The sequence below is a fragment of the Tenrec ecaudatus genome, chromosome 2 (genome assembly GCF_050624435.1).
Source record: "Tenrec ecaudatus isolate mTenEca1 chromosome 2, mTenEca1.hap1, whole genome shotgun sequence".
Lineage (NCBI taxonomy): Eukaryota > Metazoa > Chordata > Mammalia > Afrosoricida > Tenrecidae > Tenrec > Tenrec ecaudatus.
The window spans coordinates 234,298,138-234,320,284 of NC_134531.1; the positions used below are offsets into that span (position 1 = coordinate 234,298,138).

Consider the following 22,147-nt stretch of genomic DNA (forward strand, 5'->3'; position numbering starts at 1 on the left):
GTACCATTGACTGCCCAAAACTGGACAATTCTGTCTTGAAAGAAGTGCAGCCAAAAGGTTCCAGAGAGGAAAGGATGGTGACACTGTCTCCCTTACTTTGGATATGTTGTCATAAAGAGTGGTCCTTGGAAAAGGACATCATACTTGATAAAGAAACAGCAACAAAAATCAGGAAGGCCCCCAATAGAGGGGTTGACATGCAACTGCATTGATGGGCTCAGGCATGAGAAGAGGACCGATCGGGCAGTGTGTTCTGTGTTCTGCTGGCCAGAGGCTGGCCATTATCAGTTCCAACTTGCTGGCACCTGAGGAAAACACACTACAGAGGACAACTGCTTCTCAGCGTTTCTGAGATTAGAAATCTTTATGAAGCGCACTACCTCATCTTTCTTCCACAACAATAAAAAGGATGCAAATTGCTGATCTTCCAGTTTACAATTGCTAGATTAAGTCACTGAATCACCGGGGTTTCCACATCAGTTTAACAGGCTGAACAAAACAAAACAGAAAAAGATGTCTTATAAAGCATTCAAAGACAAGGAGCATTTGAACAAAAACTCAAAAACAACTCCCTTCAGTTTCAGAGCGAGAAGAACATTTTTCTCTGCTCTGATGACATGATTTTTACTACATGCTATCTTGAAAAATTTGAAAATTCAATTTATCTTCACTTATGATTTCTTCTAAATATTTATTTTGTAATATGCAATGCTATTTAAAATTAAAATACAGACTATCTACCTTTAGTAATTCTCTCCAAATGTTTAACTTTATAGAAACTATAAAATTTATTCCCATTTCAAGAAGACTATAAAAGATCTTGGGGAGTGATGTAGTGTGCCTGAGATGAAATCCTAGGAAAGACCAAACTAAGATTGGATTCAAGTCCCTTTGACCCAAGCTTGAATTTATGTTCAAGCATTTTTAATATACTAGACAGTAGATTTGATTTTATTATGATAACCAATCTCTTTTTCTCAAAATATTTCTAAATTTTTGATACATTAAACAGAAAGAAATATATTTAGGTAATAATGTGCACATATATATTTAGATAAATATATTTACTTATACATATTTTGACATGCTTACAATTGAAAGCTAATATAGATACAGCTTTCTTGATGAGTAGTTAAAGAAGATGGAAAATAAATTATATGTTGCATGGTGCTTTTGAAGTAGATATCCTACTATTCTGCTACATGACTATTTTAAAATTTCAAATTTAACCAAAGGGATAATAACAATATTAATAAAGCATTCGCCATTATGAAAACTACTACTTAACAATAAACAAAATACCTTCCTGAACTAAATACAAAATATTTTTTGAAAACTAGTGTATCAAAAGATGACCTTGTGTTTGTTTCTTTGTTGTTGAATTTTATAGACTTATAAGAGCAAAAATGCATCATCTTTGCATTTTTACATTAAACAATAGCTAAAACCTTGTCTATTAGTCATTCATTTCAACATGCATAAGGAGTAATAAGACAATAAACTAGTTTTCAATGTACAGAGACTAATGTCACATTAACTTTTCGATAGGAGAGTTTGAAGAACTTTGAAAGAGTAAGTGCAGTGGCCAGGGCTCCAATCACATGTGGGGATAGTGCTGAGCTTTCTACTGGTGTCTGGCCTCGCTCTTCACATTTCCCATCTTCCAAGCGTTCGGGGCCCCCCGGCACCCCATTTTATCCTCTATCACTGGCCACAAATAGAGGACAGGCTTCGGTTTCAGGAAAATCTTCACAGGCCAAACACAACTAGAATTTTGCATTTGGAAAACGTTTTTCTCTCAATTACCAAACCTATATGTTTACATATAAAAAATAATGTGGCCTCACTTTCATGATTGTAATTCACTGTATACAGTGGATACAAAACAATGATGAATTAATCAGGTTTTGTTCTTTTCATTTTTATTTTCAGCAGGAAACTACACACCTGGAAAGGTACATAAGGGTTTTTAATTTGTTTATTAATTATTGCAAATGATACTTTATAATATATTATCTGTTTTAATTTCTAAAAACAAACTTTCAATACTTATGAAAGCAAACCATGCATGGAGTAAACATTAAACAATAACATGTCAATCAGCTGCATTTAGAATTTCTCCCTCTGAATACTAGGCTGGAGTTATACTCCACTGCCATTCTGACTTTAAAAATCCTATAGATTAGAAACAGTTTTGTTGCATTTATTTCATCAAACTTCAAGCCTTGGCACTTCAATCTTTCTCCTTAGTCAGGCTACTCTTGACTACGAGGCCAGAACCCCAGCGTGGAATCAGGAGCTCTATGCTCCTCCATGTCAGTTTTGGCCCTCACTGCATCTTTAAGGTTACTACAGATTCTGAGATAGGTAAACAATCCAGTGTATCCTGGATGAGTGAATGACTACATGTAGGAAGAATTGTTTTCTATTTCTTCAAGAGAGGAAACTTAGAGAAATAATTGGAACTGTTTGTTACTACTTTTTTGCCTCGAAGGACACAGATTTGATCAATCAGGACAACGTTGCGAAGGTCACACTCTCACTGAATTCTCTATGAGGAGAAGCATTTTCTATGTCAAATGGGAGTTTGTTTGGATGTCTGGCAGCATTGAAGGGATGGTGGTGGGAGCATTTGTAAGAAGATGATTACTTCTCCTTGATACTTTAGAAGGAGAGTTCAAAAGGAAATTGACTTTGATTTTTGTGATGCCTTGAGGAAATAGGGTAGGCCTTTTTTCTTTTCTGGTGTAGTGAAACGAGGTTGTAGAGGTCAAAAGTGGTGATTTATGGGCATGGTCACAAAAGTAGTTCTGTTGAATTAAAAGGGGGGAAAAGTACTTTATTCCGTGGTTGTCCCTGATAAACTACAGACAAAGGTGTCACTGATTTGAGTGCTTCTAGTACAAATGCTCCAAAGTGGGTGGTATTTGAACAACCTCAGCTGTGTTTCCAAAAATATTAGAATTATTTTTCCATTAGTTTTTACTTCTGAGGTCATTAAGAGGATGTATTTTAATCATCCTCCCTTGATATAATAAGCTATTTACTCAGAATTTGTGTTTTCCTGGCAATACAATATTTTTCCTTTTAATTTATACAGTAGGGTTTTATTGTAGACCTTGAAGAGAGACTATAATATTAAGTTTTTTTATATTAAAGTGACAATATTAAAAGCAATCTTTAAATGTAATTTATATATAATTTTATAACTATGGGCTCAAAACTCTGTTAATATTTATACCAATTACATTGTTTAGATAGAAAGTAATGTTCTTAATAAGCTAAGGATTTCCCAATGAGTAGATGGCATATGAGGTTTAAGTGAAACATATAAATCATTATTCAATTTTTCTTCTTTATTTTAGATCTATAAGGAGGCTTTAATTTTATTTGAAAATGAGTGTTTATATGTAATAAACTGTACTTTTCTATAAGGAATAGTATTTATTATTTATTCCATAACCTGGTTGTACAGATTCCATTTGCTAGAGACATTGAGTTTATGACTTATGAATTAAATTTATCATCTCAGCAAAATGCACGGTTAACTTAAGAATACAAAGATAGAATGAAATAAAGAAGATTTTCAATTTCTGGAATTCTACAATCACAAAATGGATCAACGGAACGACTTGGTTTTGATCTTCTCTTACCCTACAAACAAATGAAAAAATGACGCTATGGACAGCCCAGAAACCAACAAGACTGTCAGAGCACAAAGGGTACGGGTGATACTTAGCCAGTTCCAGGTTAGAGACTCTCACTTTCTCAAAAATGGGACTGCCACATCTTTCCCAGGAGGCAGGCTGTCATTCAGATTAGCTGGGAAAATCAGTCTGTCACCCAGAATTGAAGGGGAATTGCTAGTGACCTGGTTTACCAGGAGCATGGAACCCCACCAAGCCCAGGAGATGAGATAACTAACACACTGAGCTTGGCAAGTGGGGTTGCAGCCACTGTGCCAGTCCATCTTGCCCAGGGTCATGCTCCTCATTTTACTCCTGCCCTAACTCCCACTTTGACAAGCATGGTGTTCTTCCCTGGGGACATCAAGAAACACTAACTTATGAAGATCTATTTACCGATGTACCCTCGAGTCCTATGCTTTATATAGCATATTTTTAAAAACTGAGAAATTTTTTCTTCCATTGTATATAACATTGCTGAGTAAGAACAGGCTCAAAGGCCCTTCACAGTATACCCTATTTTATTGGTTGTTTTCCATAAACATTCTAAATTTAAAAATATCTAAATATTCTTCTCAATACAGTCCATAGATAACAATTCTCCTTCCAACAAGTATTATTCATTTGGTCAGAATTTCAGTCATTATTTTTACAAAGATATTATATTGCATCACCTGTTTTATTTCTACAGTATTCTAATATCCTTTCCTTAGTAACCTAAAAACCAATGGCTTCTGTAGCAGCTACTTTAACAACTTCCACTCCAAGTAATGTAAAATCTTATTTTCTTAATTCACCATGTCTATAGTGATGTGCAATAGATTAATACCAAACCAGATTTACTGCCATCAAGTCAATGCTGACTCATGGCAACTCCCTATAGGTTTCTGAGTTGCAGGTTCTGAGTTTTGTTCACAGAAGTAGAAAGTCCAGTCTTTTTTCCTGCAGAGCTGTTAGTGGTTTCAAATGGCCACCCATGCAGATTACTGCCCAACTCCTATCCACTACAGCACTAGATTAATAGGTCTAAAAATACCTTTTTTCCCTAAGAGTTTTATTGAGTTATAATTAACATTAAATCACATAATTATTCAATCATATTAAGGAGGTTTGTGCAATCATCTCCACAATCATTGAAACATTTTCCTCCTTTTTGTACCCGTTGCTCTTGATTCTTCATTTCTCTTCAACTAATCCGACCATTCCCAAGGTAATTATTAATCCACTTGCTGTCTTCATAGATCTATTCAAACTTCCCTATTCAGGAAAGCATAAAAAAAACAAAGAAAATACCATAAACGCAATGACCAAATAAAATAGAGCAGAAATTCAATCAATAAGAAAGCAAAGAGTATTCATAAACTAAAATAATATTAAAATGAGGCTATTGTAAATAATATGGCTTGGGTCAGATGCACTTTAGTCTTCAAAGTGACAACTTACTTTTCAACATGTTAAAGAGGTCTTGTGTAGCAGATTTACCCAATTCAATGCATTGTGTGATCTCTGAGCTGCTGCTTACATGAGCATTGATTGTGGATCCAAGCAAGATGAAATACTCGATAAATTCAATCTTTCCCCTGCTTATGATGTTAACTGTTGGTTTAGTTGTGAAGATTTTGTCTTTCTTTACATTAATTTGTAATCTATATCAAAGTCTGTGACCCTTAATCTAACTAACCCATCAGATGAACAGGCTGCTTACCATCCTGTCTGACATAGAGGGTGACCCTATAGGACATTGAGTTTCTGAGCATTGAGAACTGACCATTGAGTTTCTGAGACTGTAACCTTGCACTGAATTATAAAATCTCATATTTCTCAGGAGGATTGGCTGGTGTATTTGAACTGCTGACCATCAGCTAGCAGTCAAACGCACACCACTATGCCAACAAAGTTCATAACTACTTGATAGTGATCTGAAACCCAGAGAGGATTATACTGATTTAAAAAAATAAAAAAGATTGTAAGGTCTGAGAATAAATAACATTGCTCTCAATTTGAATGGCTAGGATATCTGTTCACTTTCTAAGTCCTATTTCTTCTATCAATGTTGCCCATGTTTTCATCTAAATTCACTCAATGACTCTTAACAAGCAGCATTATTCTGTTTCCTACCAGTAGAATTTTGGTTGTAAATTGTTGTCTTACATATTTTACTGGGTCTATTCGTTTTAGCACAAGTTGGAAGTGTTTTGCTAATATATTTCAAAACTACATTAGGGGAGAGGAGAAAGAGAGAGAGAGAGACCCTTATTCTGTATTAGGTAAGCAGGTGGTCTTGGTGATCAGGACTTGGTCTGTTTACCACAGGTTTGCCATTCCAGCCCACCAGCTGCTCTGTGGAGAAAGTTGAGATGGGTTGTTTCCATAAAGATTTGCAGTTTTGAAAGCCCTATATGGTATGACTATGCGTCAGAATTGGAGAAATAGCTGTGACGTTTTTGTTTACTTACTTTGTATCTTGTTTGTTTAGTTTAGTTTGCTTTGCTTTATTATTTCTTAGCTGCCCAAGGAACTGTTCCTTCAGGATATTTCGAGTCATTACTTGAGAGTAATTTTATAAACCCACTTTCATGGAGTCAATTCTGACTCATAGCAACCCATATAAACAGATTATAACTTTTCTTTTTTTTTGGGGGGGGGGTTGGCCCTGTAAACCTTTCCTGAAGTAGACAGCCTCATCTGTGTTCAACAGAGTTCAAGCCTCCTGAATCCACATTGCCATCAGGACTAACTGAGAATAACTGAGAAGCACACAATCGTATTAGTAAAGCCTCTTTTCTAGGACTAAATTTCACTGAGATACACCTCATTTTTATTTCTAAAACTACAATGAAACATTTTAAAGTCAGATGTAAGTCTTCATCTTTTGACAAAATCTGTCCAATGATGCCTCAAACCTTATCTTTGTTGCCCTTTTATTCTCATCATTTATTTGCCAGAGGGAATGAAATTCACCAGAACCATTAAGTTTTGCTGATTACACTTTTAATATTTTTTCTCTAAATTTACCACTTTCTTGCTATGGTTGGATCTATAAAATTCTCTTTAACTATTCTCCCTATCTTTTCATTGTACTTGTACGTCGCAAGATATCATTCTGAAATTATAAATGTAATCAGGACCATGCAAGAGAATTGATGTATGCCCATTTTCTGGTGTAGGTTCTTATTCCATTGTTTTATTTTCATGGTAAATACATTTCTAATACCATGTTTACTGTTTTCTTCTGGATTTTTATAGAGGATATTAAACAAGAGTCTTCCTGGGTTAATTGGGTATAAAATTGGATATAAACATTTAATATAGCAGGTATAAAATTAGGTAAAATATGAAATAAGACAAATCTGCAAAATAAATAGGAATATTATAAATTGTTTCTTTTTCATCCTACACTTAAGCATGTTTTCTTTCATGATTAGTTTTTCTAGTCTGTAATCAGGCACTTCAATTATATGATTGGATCAGGAAAAGCATAAGTGTGATTGTAATTGCCTCATGGTAACAGATCTTGCATGCAAGAACTCATGCAATATTGTATCTAAGGGAAAGAATATATATATTTATGTGTATGTGTGTCACAGACAACATAATTAATATTCTGGTAACGATATCTTTAAAATGCAGCATATTAGAAAGTAGAACAACATGATATTTAGTAATATAGAAACACATCAAGATGGAGGCCACAAAATCATCCAAACCCATTCTTTGGAAAACATTTTAATACTGTGGGTGAGACTGTCATTTCCATTTTTCTTCCCTATGTAAAATGCTTTACCATCATTGAAACAATTTGCTGTTTTTCTATAAAAATATCTGTAGAATATTTAGATGCAATACCCAGAAACCTGGAACCTCATTAATAAAATATACTTTCTAAATAATAAATTAATAGTTCTCCTAGGAAACAACATCAACGAAAGAAATATGTCCTCTAAACATAAACCTCCAAGAAGATAAAATGTCTATTAAAAGGAGTTAGGAATATTGTGTTGCCTGCAGTATGTCTGAGAAAATGACTTGGGACCACCTCTGGCCCCCTCCAGCTGCACAAAAGAGAAAATCCGTCCTGACAGCAGTCCAAGCCAATTGTTACAAGGCAGAGGGCAGACAATCTCTCTCTCTTCCATCCTTCTTTTGCCCTTGGACACCATTTGTTTGTCCCATTGTGCTTCTCTGCTGTGTCCAATCATCTGTTGCAGTGATCGCACAGACAATAATCATGTGTCTGGAAGCTTATTAGGGAAGTTAACAGGTTACCACAATCCCCAAAAAGAACACATTAAGAATATAATAATCAACACACAGCAGTAGTTCTTCTCAGCCAGCAGCCAAGTGTCCCTGTGGTTCTCAGCCTTTCCGTTATACCATCCCGTAGGCATCGCCTCTTTGGGTCAGGAAGCACGACTGCAGTGCTGCCTCGCTGTTTCATGGTCTCATCAGTTCAACCCTTTTCATCTGTTTGGCAGCGGCTCCTTTGCTTTGCCGCATTGGCCCCTGGGACTTGGTCTCTGCTGTCTGTCTTGGCCACTCTGAACAAGGGTCTTGCATTGATGCTTTTCTTTCCTGATAGTCTTGAGATGACCTCTTCCTGCTTCTGATATACTTCTTTCATTTTCAGGTGAATGGTCAAACTGACCAATCCCTCCTATTAGCATATCACACACTGTTTGCCTTAAAAATATCCGAAATATTAGAGCTACCGTTGTCAGAAGATAAGTGGCAGAAAGAGAAACAGTAGAGTGGTGTGGCTGAGAGGACCTTTGGGAGTCAAGAGCATGGGATTCATGACAATGGCTCCAAGATCATTACATGATGGGTGTTTTGTAAGAGACAAAGCGTATGAGAAGTAAAAGAAATAAATCATTCTTGGATGATGACTTTGATTATTCTTTCCTGTAGTGACCAAAAGAACTGTAAGAAATGATATGCTCAGCTGAAAGATGTCAAGCGGTTTCTGGAGTGGTGTGGGCAAAAGGCAGGCTGCTTAGGTAAGATGATTAATAGGGAGCCAGGTCTACTAGATTCACTCTTCTAGAGGCCCAAGGACCTATGCACAGAAGAGATATGCAATCAAGTGATGAAACAGAAGATTAAATTTGAGTATATTTTAAAATGTTGAGTTTTTGTTTATATGACTAAAGTATGGATATTAAGTGTTTCTCCTACCTAATATTGTAAATGGGTCTGCATGTATGATAGAAATCAATATGAGTTCATGGTTACAACGAGCTTGCTATCCCATTTTCATCTGATAGTTGATTGGATATGCTAAAAGGAGAATTAAGTATTGTCAAGAAGTACCCAAAAAATCACTGTCATCCAACTGATGCTGCCTCATGGTAACCCTTAAGGGCAGGGTCGAGCGACGCCTGTGAATGTCTGAGATGATGCTTCTTTCTCCTGCAGAGCTGCTTGTGGTTTCACGCCGCTGCCCTGGCAGTTGGTTCCCCAAAGCATCGTGCTCCGGCGGGCATACGGGCGTTATTTTAAGGTCACGGGGTCTTCGGTGGAAGCCTGAGGAAAGTCTGTAGAGATTGAAAAAAGAGAGAGACCATTTAGATTTTTGAGTTTTGAGCAAGCAGTTTTCCATTGGATGCAGAGATGCTAGAACATTCTGTGTCTATCTGAGAAAGCTCCATTCTAGTATTGATGTTAAGGGCAGCTAGAGAAGCTGGGGCATCAAGAACAGAGGAAACATTAACAATCTGCAGTGTGCAGATGACACAACCTAGCTTGCTGACAATGAGGAGGAATTGAAGCACGTACTGATGAAGATGGAATATTGAAACCTTCAGTATGGATTAAAACTCAATGTAAAGAAGACCAAACTCCTCACAATCAGACCAGTAGGTGATATTGTGGTAAATGGAGGAAAGGTTGAAGTTGTCAAAGATTTAGTCTTACTTGGATCCACAATCAATGTTCACAGAAACAGCAGCCAAGAGATCAAAAGACATATGGCATTAGGTAAATCTACTGCACAAGACCTTTTTAGAGTATTAAAGGGCAAAGATGTTACTTTGAGGACTAAGGTGTGCCATGCCATGGTATTATCCATGGTATCGTATGCATAGGAAAGTTGGGTATTGGCAAAGGGGAACAAAGAAGAATCAATGCATTTTAATTGCGGGGTTGTAGAAAAATATTGAACGCACCATGGAGTGCCAAAAGGACAAACCAATCTGTCTTGGAAAAAGTAAGGCCAGAGTCCTCCTGAGAGGCAAGGATGGCAAAAACCTAGTCTTACATACTTTCGAGCGACTGGTGCCTGGAGAAAAAAAAAAAATTTGGTAAAGTGGAGGGGTGATGGAAAAGAGGAAAGTCCTCTGCAAGATGGATTCATAGTGGCTGCATCGATGAGCTCAGATGTAGGAATGATTGTAAGGAGGGTGCAGTGTTTCACTCTGTTCTACAGACGGTTGTTTTGGGTTGGAGCCAACTCAATGTCACCTAATTACAACAGAGAGCAGACAGCTTGGTATGCTTTGAAGGTAACTACGTAAACACACTTGCAGAGTGCAAGTGTGGGGAAAAGCAATAGTGAAGATACAAGTTGATTTCAGACAGTTTTCTTTGTACCAGATGACCTGGCCCACACAGGCTAGAGATGAAAGAGAAGAGGAAGAAGTTGGTCTGAATTTTAAAGAGTTGCGTGATATTGAGCCTAAGGCATGACCTCGCTCCAGAGGGCTAGGGCTGATCGCTGTGTGTGAAGGGGTCTGCTAGTCTGAAGTGCAGAGTTGTGCATGTGTGGACTCCCAAATTTGAAGCTGGTGTCCAATTAGGAATGAGATGACCAAAACACTGCCAAAAGAAGAAAGAAAGATGTTTAATACTGTAAACTGGTAGAAACTGCTGGAATTTTATGTCTGCTCTGAACTAAATTTTGCCTATCGGTGTGATGCCCAAAAGTCCAATCAGACAGGCAGATTCTTCACATCAAGAAGCCTGTATCCTCCGAGTAATTGGTTGTCAGGATGGCAATTTAGAGGTGAAGTATCTAATGCTGTCTGCCATAAAGTGATGTCAGCTCAGAACAACCCTGCATGGGCAAGGCAGAGCTGCGCTGGTGGTTTCCTGAGACTGTGCCTGTTTGTGGGAGCAAAAAGCCCTCTTTCACCAGGGAAGTGGCTAGTGGTTTCGAACTGCCAACATTGAGGATGGAAGCATAACTCATAACCACTAAGCAACCAGACTTATTTAGATATCTAAAATGAGGAGAAGTAAAGTTTTAAAGTGACTAGTTTTCATGTTTTATGTGCATTTTCATAGTGTGTTAGACAGGGTTCTCTAGAGAGATAAAACCAGATTGCTGATAATTTTACATATATATATATATATATATATATCACAAGAAATGATCAGTTAAATTATAAACATATAGATATATAATACAAGAAGTGAACAGTTAAATTATAAAGCAGTACAAATGACTCAGTGCGACTCACTCCTGTGAGAGAGTTGTGAGACACTGGCAGTCTTTCAAGTCTTGAGCACCACCAGGTGGTAGTCCTCTGTAGAGAGGGAGACCTAGGCTATCCCAGCACAGGCAGCAAAAGCAAGTTAGGTCACCAACTGTCAGCCAGGTCACCAACTGTCAGTCCCCAGCTCAAGATGCACATTTCAATCCTGTGGTCTTAAAGGGACCTCAGCTTACAGCGACACAGTCTACATGCTAGGAGTCCCACAGGCCGTGTACCCTTTAAATTAAGGTACAGAACAAGCAAGGCAGCTGCACACTGGTCCAATGATTAAAGAGCGAGAGACAAGAAAGGTGAGGCTCACCGAGCCATTTATCTCTCCACCCTTCAATTAATCCCACATGTTTTATGGGCCAGGCTGGCACAGTAAACTATCTCATATATTAAATGGGTTGAAATTGGGGGAATTAATCTAATCCTTCAAGTGTAAATTGAAAATAGCTGGAAGATGGTGGCATGTAAGGCAGTAGATTATTTAATATGACTATTCTGGCCATAATCTTTGTAAATCCCACCAAACAACTTTATTTATGGGTCTATGTGAGAGAAGTGGGGAAGATGTTCCTGTGAGTCAGTTGTGAGGGACTGTGAAAAGGATTCAATGGGATTGCCTTCTGTCAGGGATACAATGATTCATTGGGATTTCAGAAGCAGGAAGGAGGAATCTCACGACTGGCCAAAGTCAGCAGTGAAACCATGTCATCTGCGCCCTAAATTCTCTGCACAATGAACTTTCTTGCTCCAGAAAGAGAGCTTGACATGAGAGAAGCAGCAGCAGGACCAGAAGTCAGAACAGAAGACAAAGCCATGAACTTGCCAACTCATAGAATCAAGTAAAGCATAGTGCTTTGAGGCAGGAGGAGGCTTGCTTATGAAGTCTGGTTCCCGTGGGCACTTAATTCAAGGCGCTTGGTGCACTGACCTGTGGAGCTGGAGCGCAGTGCCTGTGGGGTGAATTCTACACCAAACTGGCATGTCTTGGGCCATTTATTGCCAGCCCTTCAACAACTTTGATCGAACAACTGTATCCTCGGCTGCTATCACTTGAATTGAAACCTGTAACCTTTCATAATAAACTTCATAATCCTGAGCATTGTCTGTGCGTTCTGTGGAGCCATTGCAATGGATGATAGAACTCGCTAGAACTAGAGGTCATTCTGTGAGACACAATGACCCCACTCAGTCATTTGGTGAGAGTTACAGAGACTTGGAGAGAGGTGCATATAAGAAATTTAAGTTCACTGCAATGTCTATTACAATCTACTATAGAAATATTTGGAAATCATGATGATGTGAATTATTTGATAGTGGGGAAGAAATTCAAAGTAACAACAGTGGAATAACATACAGAGTACTAGAGATCATATGAAAGATTCATTCAATTAGTTCAATGAATTTAGTTTTAGCAAACTTTTAAAATACTGATTTTGCTAGATTAAATACAACAAAAAAAGTCAAAAAGAACCAAATTTGTCTTTCAAAAAATAGTTCTTTAGCTGGTTCCTGGGTAGCATAGTGGTTAAACATTGGACTGTGATCCACAGGTCCACAGTTTGAAACCACCAGCTGCTCCTCTGGAGAAAGATGGCACTTCCTACTCCTACAAGCAGTCTTGGAAATTCACAGGAGCATTTCTACCCTATTCTATAGGGTCACTATGAATCGGAATCGATTTGATGGCAGAGAGTTTCTTTTTTATTATTGCTTCAACTCTTTCATAATCAAAATTTTTCTGCTAAGATTTTTTGATCTATGCATTTTAATAATGAAAGTCATGTGGAAATCAAGAGAAATACATTTTTTGAGATAATAAAATGTTTGATAAAAATTATGTGGGACAATTATATCCCAAGTGGTCCCCATTGTACTAGGCCATTTCTTCAGTTTAATGGAGGTACATGGGTCCCCTGCCAGGTGACAGCATTTATAAAACATGATAGAGTGGCTTTCCCATTCACTTGAGAGATTGGGAGAGTCACTGGGAAATACAGGTCTCACCAGTAACAAAAGTAGTAAAGGAGTCATGGTGTGGCCCATAAAAGATGAAGCACTCAACTGCAAACCTTAGCGGTTAAGGCTTATGCAGAGGACCCCTGAAGGATAGGTTTAGCAATATGCTTCTGGAAGTTCCAAACTTTGAGAATCCCCCAAAGCAGCTCTACTCTGCACACGTGAAGTTTTCATGAGTCAGAATCAACTCAAAGGCAAGTAGCAACAACAGATTGCCTTTTCAAGCTATCCATAATGGACTAGCAAAGTGAGTGGGATGAAAGCATACCTCACTGAGCTATAAAAAATATTTTTAGGGAAGTCTCTATAAATAGCTTTATGATCTGGTTGACTTAGTTCAATGCCTTGACTCTCCATTTTCTCATCTTATAATAAATGACTTCTTTGTAAGTCAGTGAATGAGAAATGACTAAATATGTGGAAGAAGCTAACAATTATCAGTCTGTTTTTCAAGGACAGTTGTATGACTTAGAACGTGATGTATGCCAATGTCACTTAATCCGGGTATAAATATGTACAATTTAATCTCATCTAGTCACAAAATTAGGAAACATTGATTTGGTATTGATGCTTCAGTAGTGTGTGTTTCTCTTTATGTTTTTTATCACTGTCTTTATCTTTTGGTATAATGACAATACATTTACTTGCATTTGATATAATGCAAATAAGCCTACTGTTAGTTCCAAATAAAAATGGAGCAATTATGATATCTTACAGTACTTTCAAAGACTATGACCTAACACTCTAAGTTGATGAGTAAGCTGTGGAAGAAGGAAATGTTGAGAAGAACACAGCAATGGGAGCAAATGCTTTTGAGATAAGGCTCTGGGAGAAGAAGGTCGTTGTCTGAGTTGGCTATCCGGCCAGCTGCCTTGGTGCCAAGAGGGAAGTATACAACTGACAGGATTCAAGAGGCAGATAATTCTGCAGCCCCCAAAGCAAGTCTCTGGTTTCACTCCCACATGCTGTGCTTTCCAGGCTCCACCAAGGCCTCCTCAGGAGGATCTGCTTTCGGACGTGTCGTAACGGTACAGGAAGCCCAAGAGAATCGCGCCTAGGACCGGGAGGACCCAAAGTGACCAGCAACTTTTTCACGAATTATTTTTCAGAGGGTCCTTGTCATTATCAGTTTTAAGGTCACACGGATGGACGTCACCAATATAGTACTGCTTTAGCATTTCTCTGGCATCAGAGGAGTGGCCTACATCTTCAAAACTTTCACTTGCATCGATACCGGCTTTTTCCAGCAGGACCTCCTCTCCTCCAGCCGGTAATAGGTGCTCTTCGAGAAAGCGGTTGACATCGTAGACTCGCCCGTGGATCTCCAGCCATATTTCTTTCGTTGAATTGCGCTTCGCCACCTCCTCCAGCCGGTAATAGGTGACCGAGGTCTCGACCTCTGGTCCTTCCCCGTCGCTGCTGCTAACTTTCTCCGTCGCCATTAGGGCAGCAGTACCGCCGCTTCCCTGCTACCTGGGTTTCACCTACTAACTTCCTGGAGGTGCACTGCCGTGCTCCGTGATCGTGATTTTTCACAAATAAACAATTGTCTAATGATTAACCTTCTGGACTTAGCTCTATTAAAAAGCAAAAAGTTTGCTGAAAATAAAAAAAAGTAGAAATGAAGGATGATATAAGGAAAACAATCAAATTTTGCAAAATCAGCCTTTTCTATGCACTTCAAAATTAATGAAAACAGTATTAAGTAAGCAGAGCCATACAAAAAGAATAAATATTACTCATAATTATCAGTTTTCATTCTATATTGTTTACAAATAGTACAACAATAGTATAATAGGAACATTAAAAGCTATCTAACTTCCTAAGAGATGGAGATCATATATATTTCCATCCTCCAACAGATTTACAAATTTTTACTCCACTCTTTGTTCCCATGACACCCTGCCCTTCTCTTCTGGCTTCAATAGTCTATTGTAACATCCTGCGTTAACTCACACATGATAATTGCAATTACGTAAGTGGTATACTGCTTGGACATTAGCTACGGTTACACTGTTGACAGTTGAAAACTACCAGCAACTCCTTGGGAGAAATACTAAATTTTCCAGTCCTATGAACAGTTACATTCTCAAAACCCACAGAGTGAACACTCTGAGTTAGCATTGACTCAATAGCAGTGAGATTAAGGAAGAGGGTCTTCTGGACTTGTTTTTATTATTTCTTCAGCTTCAACTTGAACTTGTGTATGAACAATTGACCTTGTTCTGACTGGTGATTCTATCATTTTCTTTCCCCAAATGCAATGGATTTAATTCTTATTTTACTCAATGCATGGTAGGTTTTGTAAAATTATATCATGAAATCTCTATCTAGCTCTATATCCCCAAGGCCATATATTTTCCAAGTATCAATCCTTTGCCTTTCCCAAGCCAAGTAGGAGTAATTATCAATATAACTTAATGACACGTGTGATCAACTTTAGACTACAGAAGTTGTGAAAATATTCTATTTCTCCAGCTTTGGTAATATTAATTGGTGCATAAATATGAAAAATTATGGTAGTAACTAAATGTTTTTTATGATTATTCTATCACTGACAGCAGGATATTTCAGTATGAACCTTGAAATGTTCTATTTAACAAAGGATATGACAATTTCCTTCAATATGTCATTATTGGTATATTAACCATGATTGTCCAGTTCAGAATGGCCAGCAACAATCCATTTCATCTCACAATGCCTACTGTATTGATGTTTATAGTCTCATTTTATGTACGCCTTCCAATGTTTGTATTCATATTTTCTACATTCTGTGTTTGATTATAATCTATAATTTCAGCTGCTTCTACTCATTCTGAGTTGTGCCACATCATTAAATATTCCCCAAAGTTTGGCTCCATCCGTATCGTTAAAGTAAACTCTATTTGGGGAAGACAGCTATCCCCAGTAGTATTGTGAGTGCCTTCCAACCTGAAGGACTCATTTGCCAACACTATACAAATCGATTCTGTGTCAATCAATGGATTTTCATCAATTTTTTTCAGCAGTAGATCTCCAGGTACTTGTCCTCTTGTTCTTAGTCTTAATAATCTGAAACCTATCCATCATAGGTAATGCTGCTGGTACTTGAAACAGTGGCGGCGTAGCTTCCAGGATGACAGCAGTACATTTGACAACGAATTGACGGAAGAGCACTGGACATTCCTGCTAAAGAAGCTCATTGCACCCCATTGTACATTTTATTTATCTCATAGTCAAAATATGTTCACCCAAAGGTTTTAAAATATCAACATATATCAGAGTAAGCGATTGACAAAGAATTGATACAATATTGTAAAAAGCTTTATTATACCCAAATACCTAAATATAAAAGTACCACTTCTCTAGATTTTTCACACTCCGGAAGGGAATGTTCCTAAAGAGCCCAGCAGTAACGCTACGGGTCTCAGCCCTAGACAGCTTCTCCCACCTCTCTCCATCTGCACGGAGCTTAACATGACGCCTGGCCTTCACAAGACTAATCAGGGACATCTTCCCCCACTTCGTCGCCTTCCATTGGTGCCACAGGCAATGGGGTGTAGGGGATGGGACGGGGAGAGCGCGGGCTCCTTTTAGACATAAAAATGTATTTCTTTCCCCAAAGTTTTTTAATACGAGATTCCTTTGATCGCTCTCTCTTCACCTTCTCGTGTGGCCGCACATGCGTTCCTCCGTCTCATCCTCTCTCCCGCGCTCCCTTTGTTCCTTTGGGCTATTCCTCTGTCTTCCAATCTCCCCTCATGCTACCCCCTTCACTCTCTCATTCCATTCTAGACACGGGCCAAGCGTTAACGCTCGTCAAACCTGTTCGTGCATACCCACGCTCTGGGGCTGCTTTCCTTTTATTCCGACAGTTCCCTTCTTTCAAATTCTTCCTTGAAGGGTCTGTGCGCTTTAAATTACACGATGCTAGAACAGCAGTTTTTGCATACTCCAGGATATCAAATAGGTGACTATAACATGTTCCTTTTAAGCTTTCCTCGAGTTTGGGTATAAAAAAATATTTGAAAGGACAAGATCAGAGTGGATAAAGTAAGGTTTCCTAACAAAAGTTTTGTAAGATAGCCCTTGCTACTCTGGAAGGGTGAGCAGGCGGATTATGGTAATGGGAAGAAAAAAAAACACCTTTGATCAATTTTCATGGTCTTTTTTCAACCAATACAGTTTTCAATTATCTTAAAACATTATTATAATAATACCCTATGATCATACCATATCCCTTGAGAAAATCTGTTAAGATTACCCTTTGAAGTCCCTCAAACAACTTTCTATAACCTTATTTTTTTGTCCTGATATATAACCTTTTTAGTTTAAGCTGAGGAAGTATACAAATTAAATCATTAAAACTTACATTAATACAAAATAGCAGCATATCAAATTATTATAAACTACATTAAATTAATTGAATTCTGGGTAAATTATTTTCATCCAAGCTACCATATTTTGTTACCTTTAAATAGGATAATATATATTAATTCAAAGTGAAAGAAAATTTTATACAATATAATCAGATTTTAAGGATCTGTGATGTTTAAAAAAATTATTTGGGATATAAACCACATATCATATAGTTCAATTGTTCAAACATATCAAAAAGAATTGTACAATCATAACTAAATTTAATTATAAAATAGTTTCTTCATTCTTATTGTGGCAGTTATATATCATATATACTCGAGTATAAGCTGACCTGAATATTAGACAAGGTACCTAATTTTAACACAAAAACTGCATTAAAATGTGCTCAAAACTTGGCTTATGCATGAGTATATCTATGGCAATCTTACGTCACTTGAGCAAAGGGGTGGATTCTAGCCTAAGGATTCTGAGAACTCCTATCTTCCTCCCTGAGAGGAGGAGCACACATTCTCCCTGTGAGATCTTCCTGTTGATAAGCCTTGTGAAGCTACACTGATGGGGTGAGAGCCCTGGAGCTTGAGGAGTCACCTGGAGACCAATGTCAGTGCTGAGATGCTTATGCCACTGGATCCACAACACTTCCCACCCACTGGTCTGTGACCTTCCTATATTTGGTGTCATTACATGTATTTTTAGAGTCATAAGAGGCCTTTATAGATTGGTATCAGACATGTGGGTTAATGTTGGACTTATGGGCTTGATCTGGACTGGATTGGGATGTTTTCTTAACATACAACTACCTTTTATATAAATTGCTTTCTTATATACATGAGTGCCTATGAAATTGTTTCTCTAGTTGACCCAGATTAACACACTTATACTCACTGTCATGAGTTCCCTATTTCCCCCAACTTCTCTTACCATATCCCCAAGAAGCCATTAATTCAGATACTCTTTCTCTGCATTCACCCATTCAACATTTCATATACTTAAAAAGATTCAAATACAAAAATCAAATAAATTTAAAAAACAACCTAACAAAATAAAAGAGAAAAATCTCAGTTGAAAAGAAAATAGAAAATATTATATTAAAAACGAAAACAATTTTTAAATGGCCAAAAGGGAGATCAAATGAGGAAGTGTTAAATTTTAACCTAACTGCATTACCGTCATACACTCTCCCATGCACTCTGCATGATACTTTTTGTACACTGACCTCTGTGCTATGAAGTGAACTGACTCATCTGATCCTCCCAAAGGTGACTCTTCTGATTGGACCTTACTCTCTGAAGAATATCAGCAAATCCAAGACTTTCTCTTAATTAGGATTCATTCTATAAAGTCTCCTAATTTATGTAAGTATTGTTTAAAAATTGATGTAAAGACGAGGTCTTTTAAATAGGTTATCTTCACACAACACTTTTGACACCGATTGACAATCCCTAATTGACTGAACTCGAACTCACCTTTTCAATTTTCTTAAAACATTTTCCTTATAATTCCCAATTATCATGTGTGGCCTTTGAGAAAATGTATTAAAATCAATTCTTTGGAGATCACAAAATAGTCACTATAATGTTCTGTGCTGGCCTCTGTCTCTTGAATTTAACAAATCTTCCAAATCCCTCAAAAATTACAGGTTGGACAATTTTTAATTTTTAGAAAGCACTCTAATAGGGGTAAAATAAATGTATTGCTAAGGTAACCCATCTGCAGTCATCCACTGATCAGAGAGATATATTACATGCATTTTGTTTGAAGTAAGCCCTTCATTTATGACCTGGAAACTTAGTACCAATACTTGATTATCTGCCTTCATATAAAGTATAAAGGGATAAAAATATATATATTGATTTTTAAAAATATTTTCTTTGATACTAATGTTTAATATATTTAGGAAAATTATAAAAGTCAAATAGAATATTTTATGTATATTTCTGTTGATGATGTAATGCTTTATAAAAGAAATTGCTGGAGTTTTATATGTCATATTTTGAAACTGGCTACCTATATTTTAGCTACTACATATCACACATAAAAAATATTTTTAATCATAAAATATAGACTTTAGTTTCTGCACTAGGGAACTTGGGGATTCTTGACAAATGTCCTAGACTTAAGCTTATTTTTGTTTACATCTAATACACCAGTATAAATTCATAGGCATATACCCCTGAAAAGAATTTACCAATTCTGTCATGCAGCATTTTGATTTTACAAATTAGAAATTTGTCAGTGCAGAAAGGCCATAAAGAATGATTTTTAGTTATTTAAGTGAATTACTGGCCATAGTAGTACAAGCAGTAATAAGTTCCAAGTCTCCTGACTCTGATCTAAGAGGATACATTGTCCAATCCTGTTGCAACCTCACAATTATTGTGTTTAAACCCCTTGCTGCAACTACAGTTTCAACCTATTTTCTCTCTCCGTGAGTCCATACATTTAAGTCATGAAGCTTGTTTGCATTTAGTTGGCTGTCCTGATTCAGTCTATGCCCCTACTTCCTTCCCTTAAATATAATTCATTTTATATTCTGAGCCTGTGATGACTCAGTGTGGCTGTGTTAGCAACCCATGGAAATATCCCGTTTGCAACATTTCATGCTGGTTCTCTTTCTATTAGCAAAAATGGAATTGTCAGGCTTCATTACAAGATTAAACTCCTGATAGAATTAAAGACTGTTGAGCCTTTATTACAAGTTGCAAATCAATTTTCCTCTTGGAGACTATTATCCTGAAAACTAGTGTCCCACTTTGCAATTTCTCCAGTGATGCATTTATTCTGTCTACTGAGAAAAATGTAGAACTAAATCAACAACTCCAAAGGAGTGAGGCAAGGTAAAACTTACATTCTTGGAAATCAGTGGAAGCGTATTACGTAATGGAATTTTAACCACCTCAAAGCACTTATGAGAGAGTGCTGCACTCCGATCCATGTGGCCCCAGATATACAATCCTATCAAGTGATATGTCTCCTAATCTTATAAGACAATGATTTATATATGCCATCATATTTTGCTTCTATGACATTGCAGAAGTATGTGTTTATTTTGGCATGCTGGCTGGACCTACTGCAGAAGTGGACAAGGTACTCTGAAGAAAGTCTCCCAAGTGCTGTCAGGAGTGGGAAGTGATTAACAGAGAAGCAGCTGTGAGAGACAGGGTGCACCACCAACCCACCTTACTCCCACTTCCTCACCCAACCCTTACAAGAACAGCCATTGATATTCACACAAACACTCACAAATGCTGATGTGAAGCTCCTCTGATTCAAAAGAATTAATTTTTTTCTCTCTGTAGACCTATGATTATTTTGTATGATCATTTAGAAGTCAGATTTGATCTCACAACAGAGTTAATGGATAAATATATAGGTTATATTAATACAATGCACCCTTCAATGAACTAATTAAGTTACAAAGACCAAGCACTTATGAGAAAATTGGCTTTATTAGAAAATGGAGGGTGTCAAAGCCAGGTCATATAATGGTATTTACAAAATTAACAAAATATATCATTAAATAACTGCTAACTCATGACCCAGCCAAGTTCATTTTCATAATTTTCACAGCCCACATTACTCTCACCTTGAAGCTTGTCAGATATGTCATAAATTCACACAAAACAGCTATATAGTATTTTATTTTTACTTTTATAGCAAATGCAAATATCAGGAGGTGGAGTGTCTAAGCAAGAGATGGCGGGGGATGTGGGGAGAGTAATCCAGTCTAGTGGGCTGCAATTTTGCATGAGTGGAAGGGAAGAATCGGACGGATTCTTAAAGTTTTGGCTTGAGCAACTGCATGACTGAGCCCTGCTTATTAGGGTGGATGTCTGGGAGGACGTAGTTTTGGATGGAAAATTAAAATTTGTTTGTTTTTAAATTCCTGGACTAGGTGTGACTGGGGGACTCCCCAGGACTCTTGCCCCTAGACACTCTTCAAGCTTAAACCCAAACTAAACACTGAGGCTACCTGGGATCTAATAATAAATTGACTCAAAAATAGTATCACCCATAAGTATTACTATCTTTTTAAAAAACAGCTAATGAAATTAAAAGTCAACAATTACTTTTAAAACAGCATGAGTCTTTAGGGGGCAGAAAAACTAAATGAATGAGACTGGGACAGCCAGAACAGAAAGAATGAGAATAGTCAGTCTTGCCTTTTGATGACTGTTACAATGGCTATTGAATAACTTAGGTAGAAATCCTTGAATGGAGCCATAGCAAGAGCTCCTGTTCCAGATGCCAATTGATTAAACTGTGTGAGGCTCAGGCCAACTTCCTCTGCCCACACAAATAAGAAGAGAAATTGAAACTGCCATAAGACAGGGGTCAAGCATGCATTCACCCTCAATCCTTATGATTTGTTTCTCTAAATTTCAACTTCCTTGGTACAATATTGGTTTAAGCTCAGTTTTCTACAGGAAGAAAACCAGTATATACTATTATGTTCTTTTATTTTTTTTAAATAAATTATTTTATTGGGTTTTCTTAAACCTCTTATAACAATCCATTCAACAATTATATCAAGCACGTTTGTATATATGTTGCCATGATCATTTTCAAGACATTTTCTTTCTACTTGAACTCTTGGTATCA

At 37.3% G+C, this 22,147-nt stretch overlaps 1 pseudogene; it reads right to left on the reverse strand.

Annotated features, from left to right (window-relative positions):
* Window positions 1-13,948: 13,948 nt before the first annotated feature.
* LOC142441390 (cytochrome b5 type B pseudogene) lies at window positions 13,949-14,682 on the reverse strand (annotated as a pseudogene).
* Window positions 14,683-22,147: the final 7,465 nt, after the last annotated feature.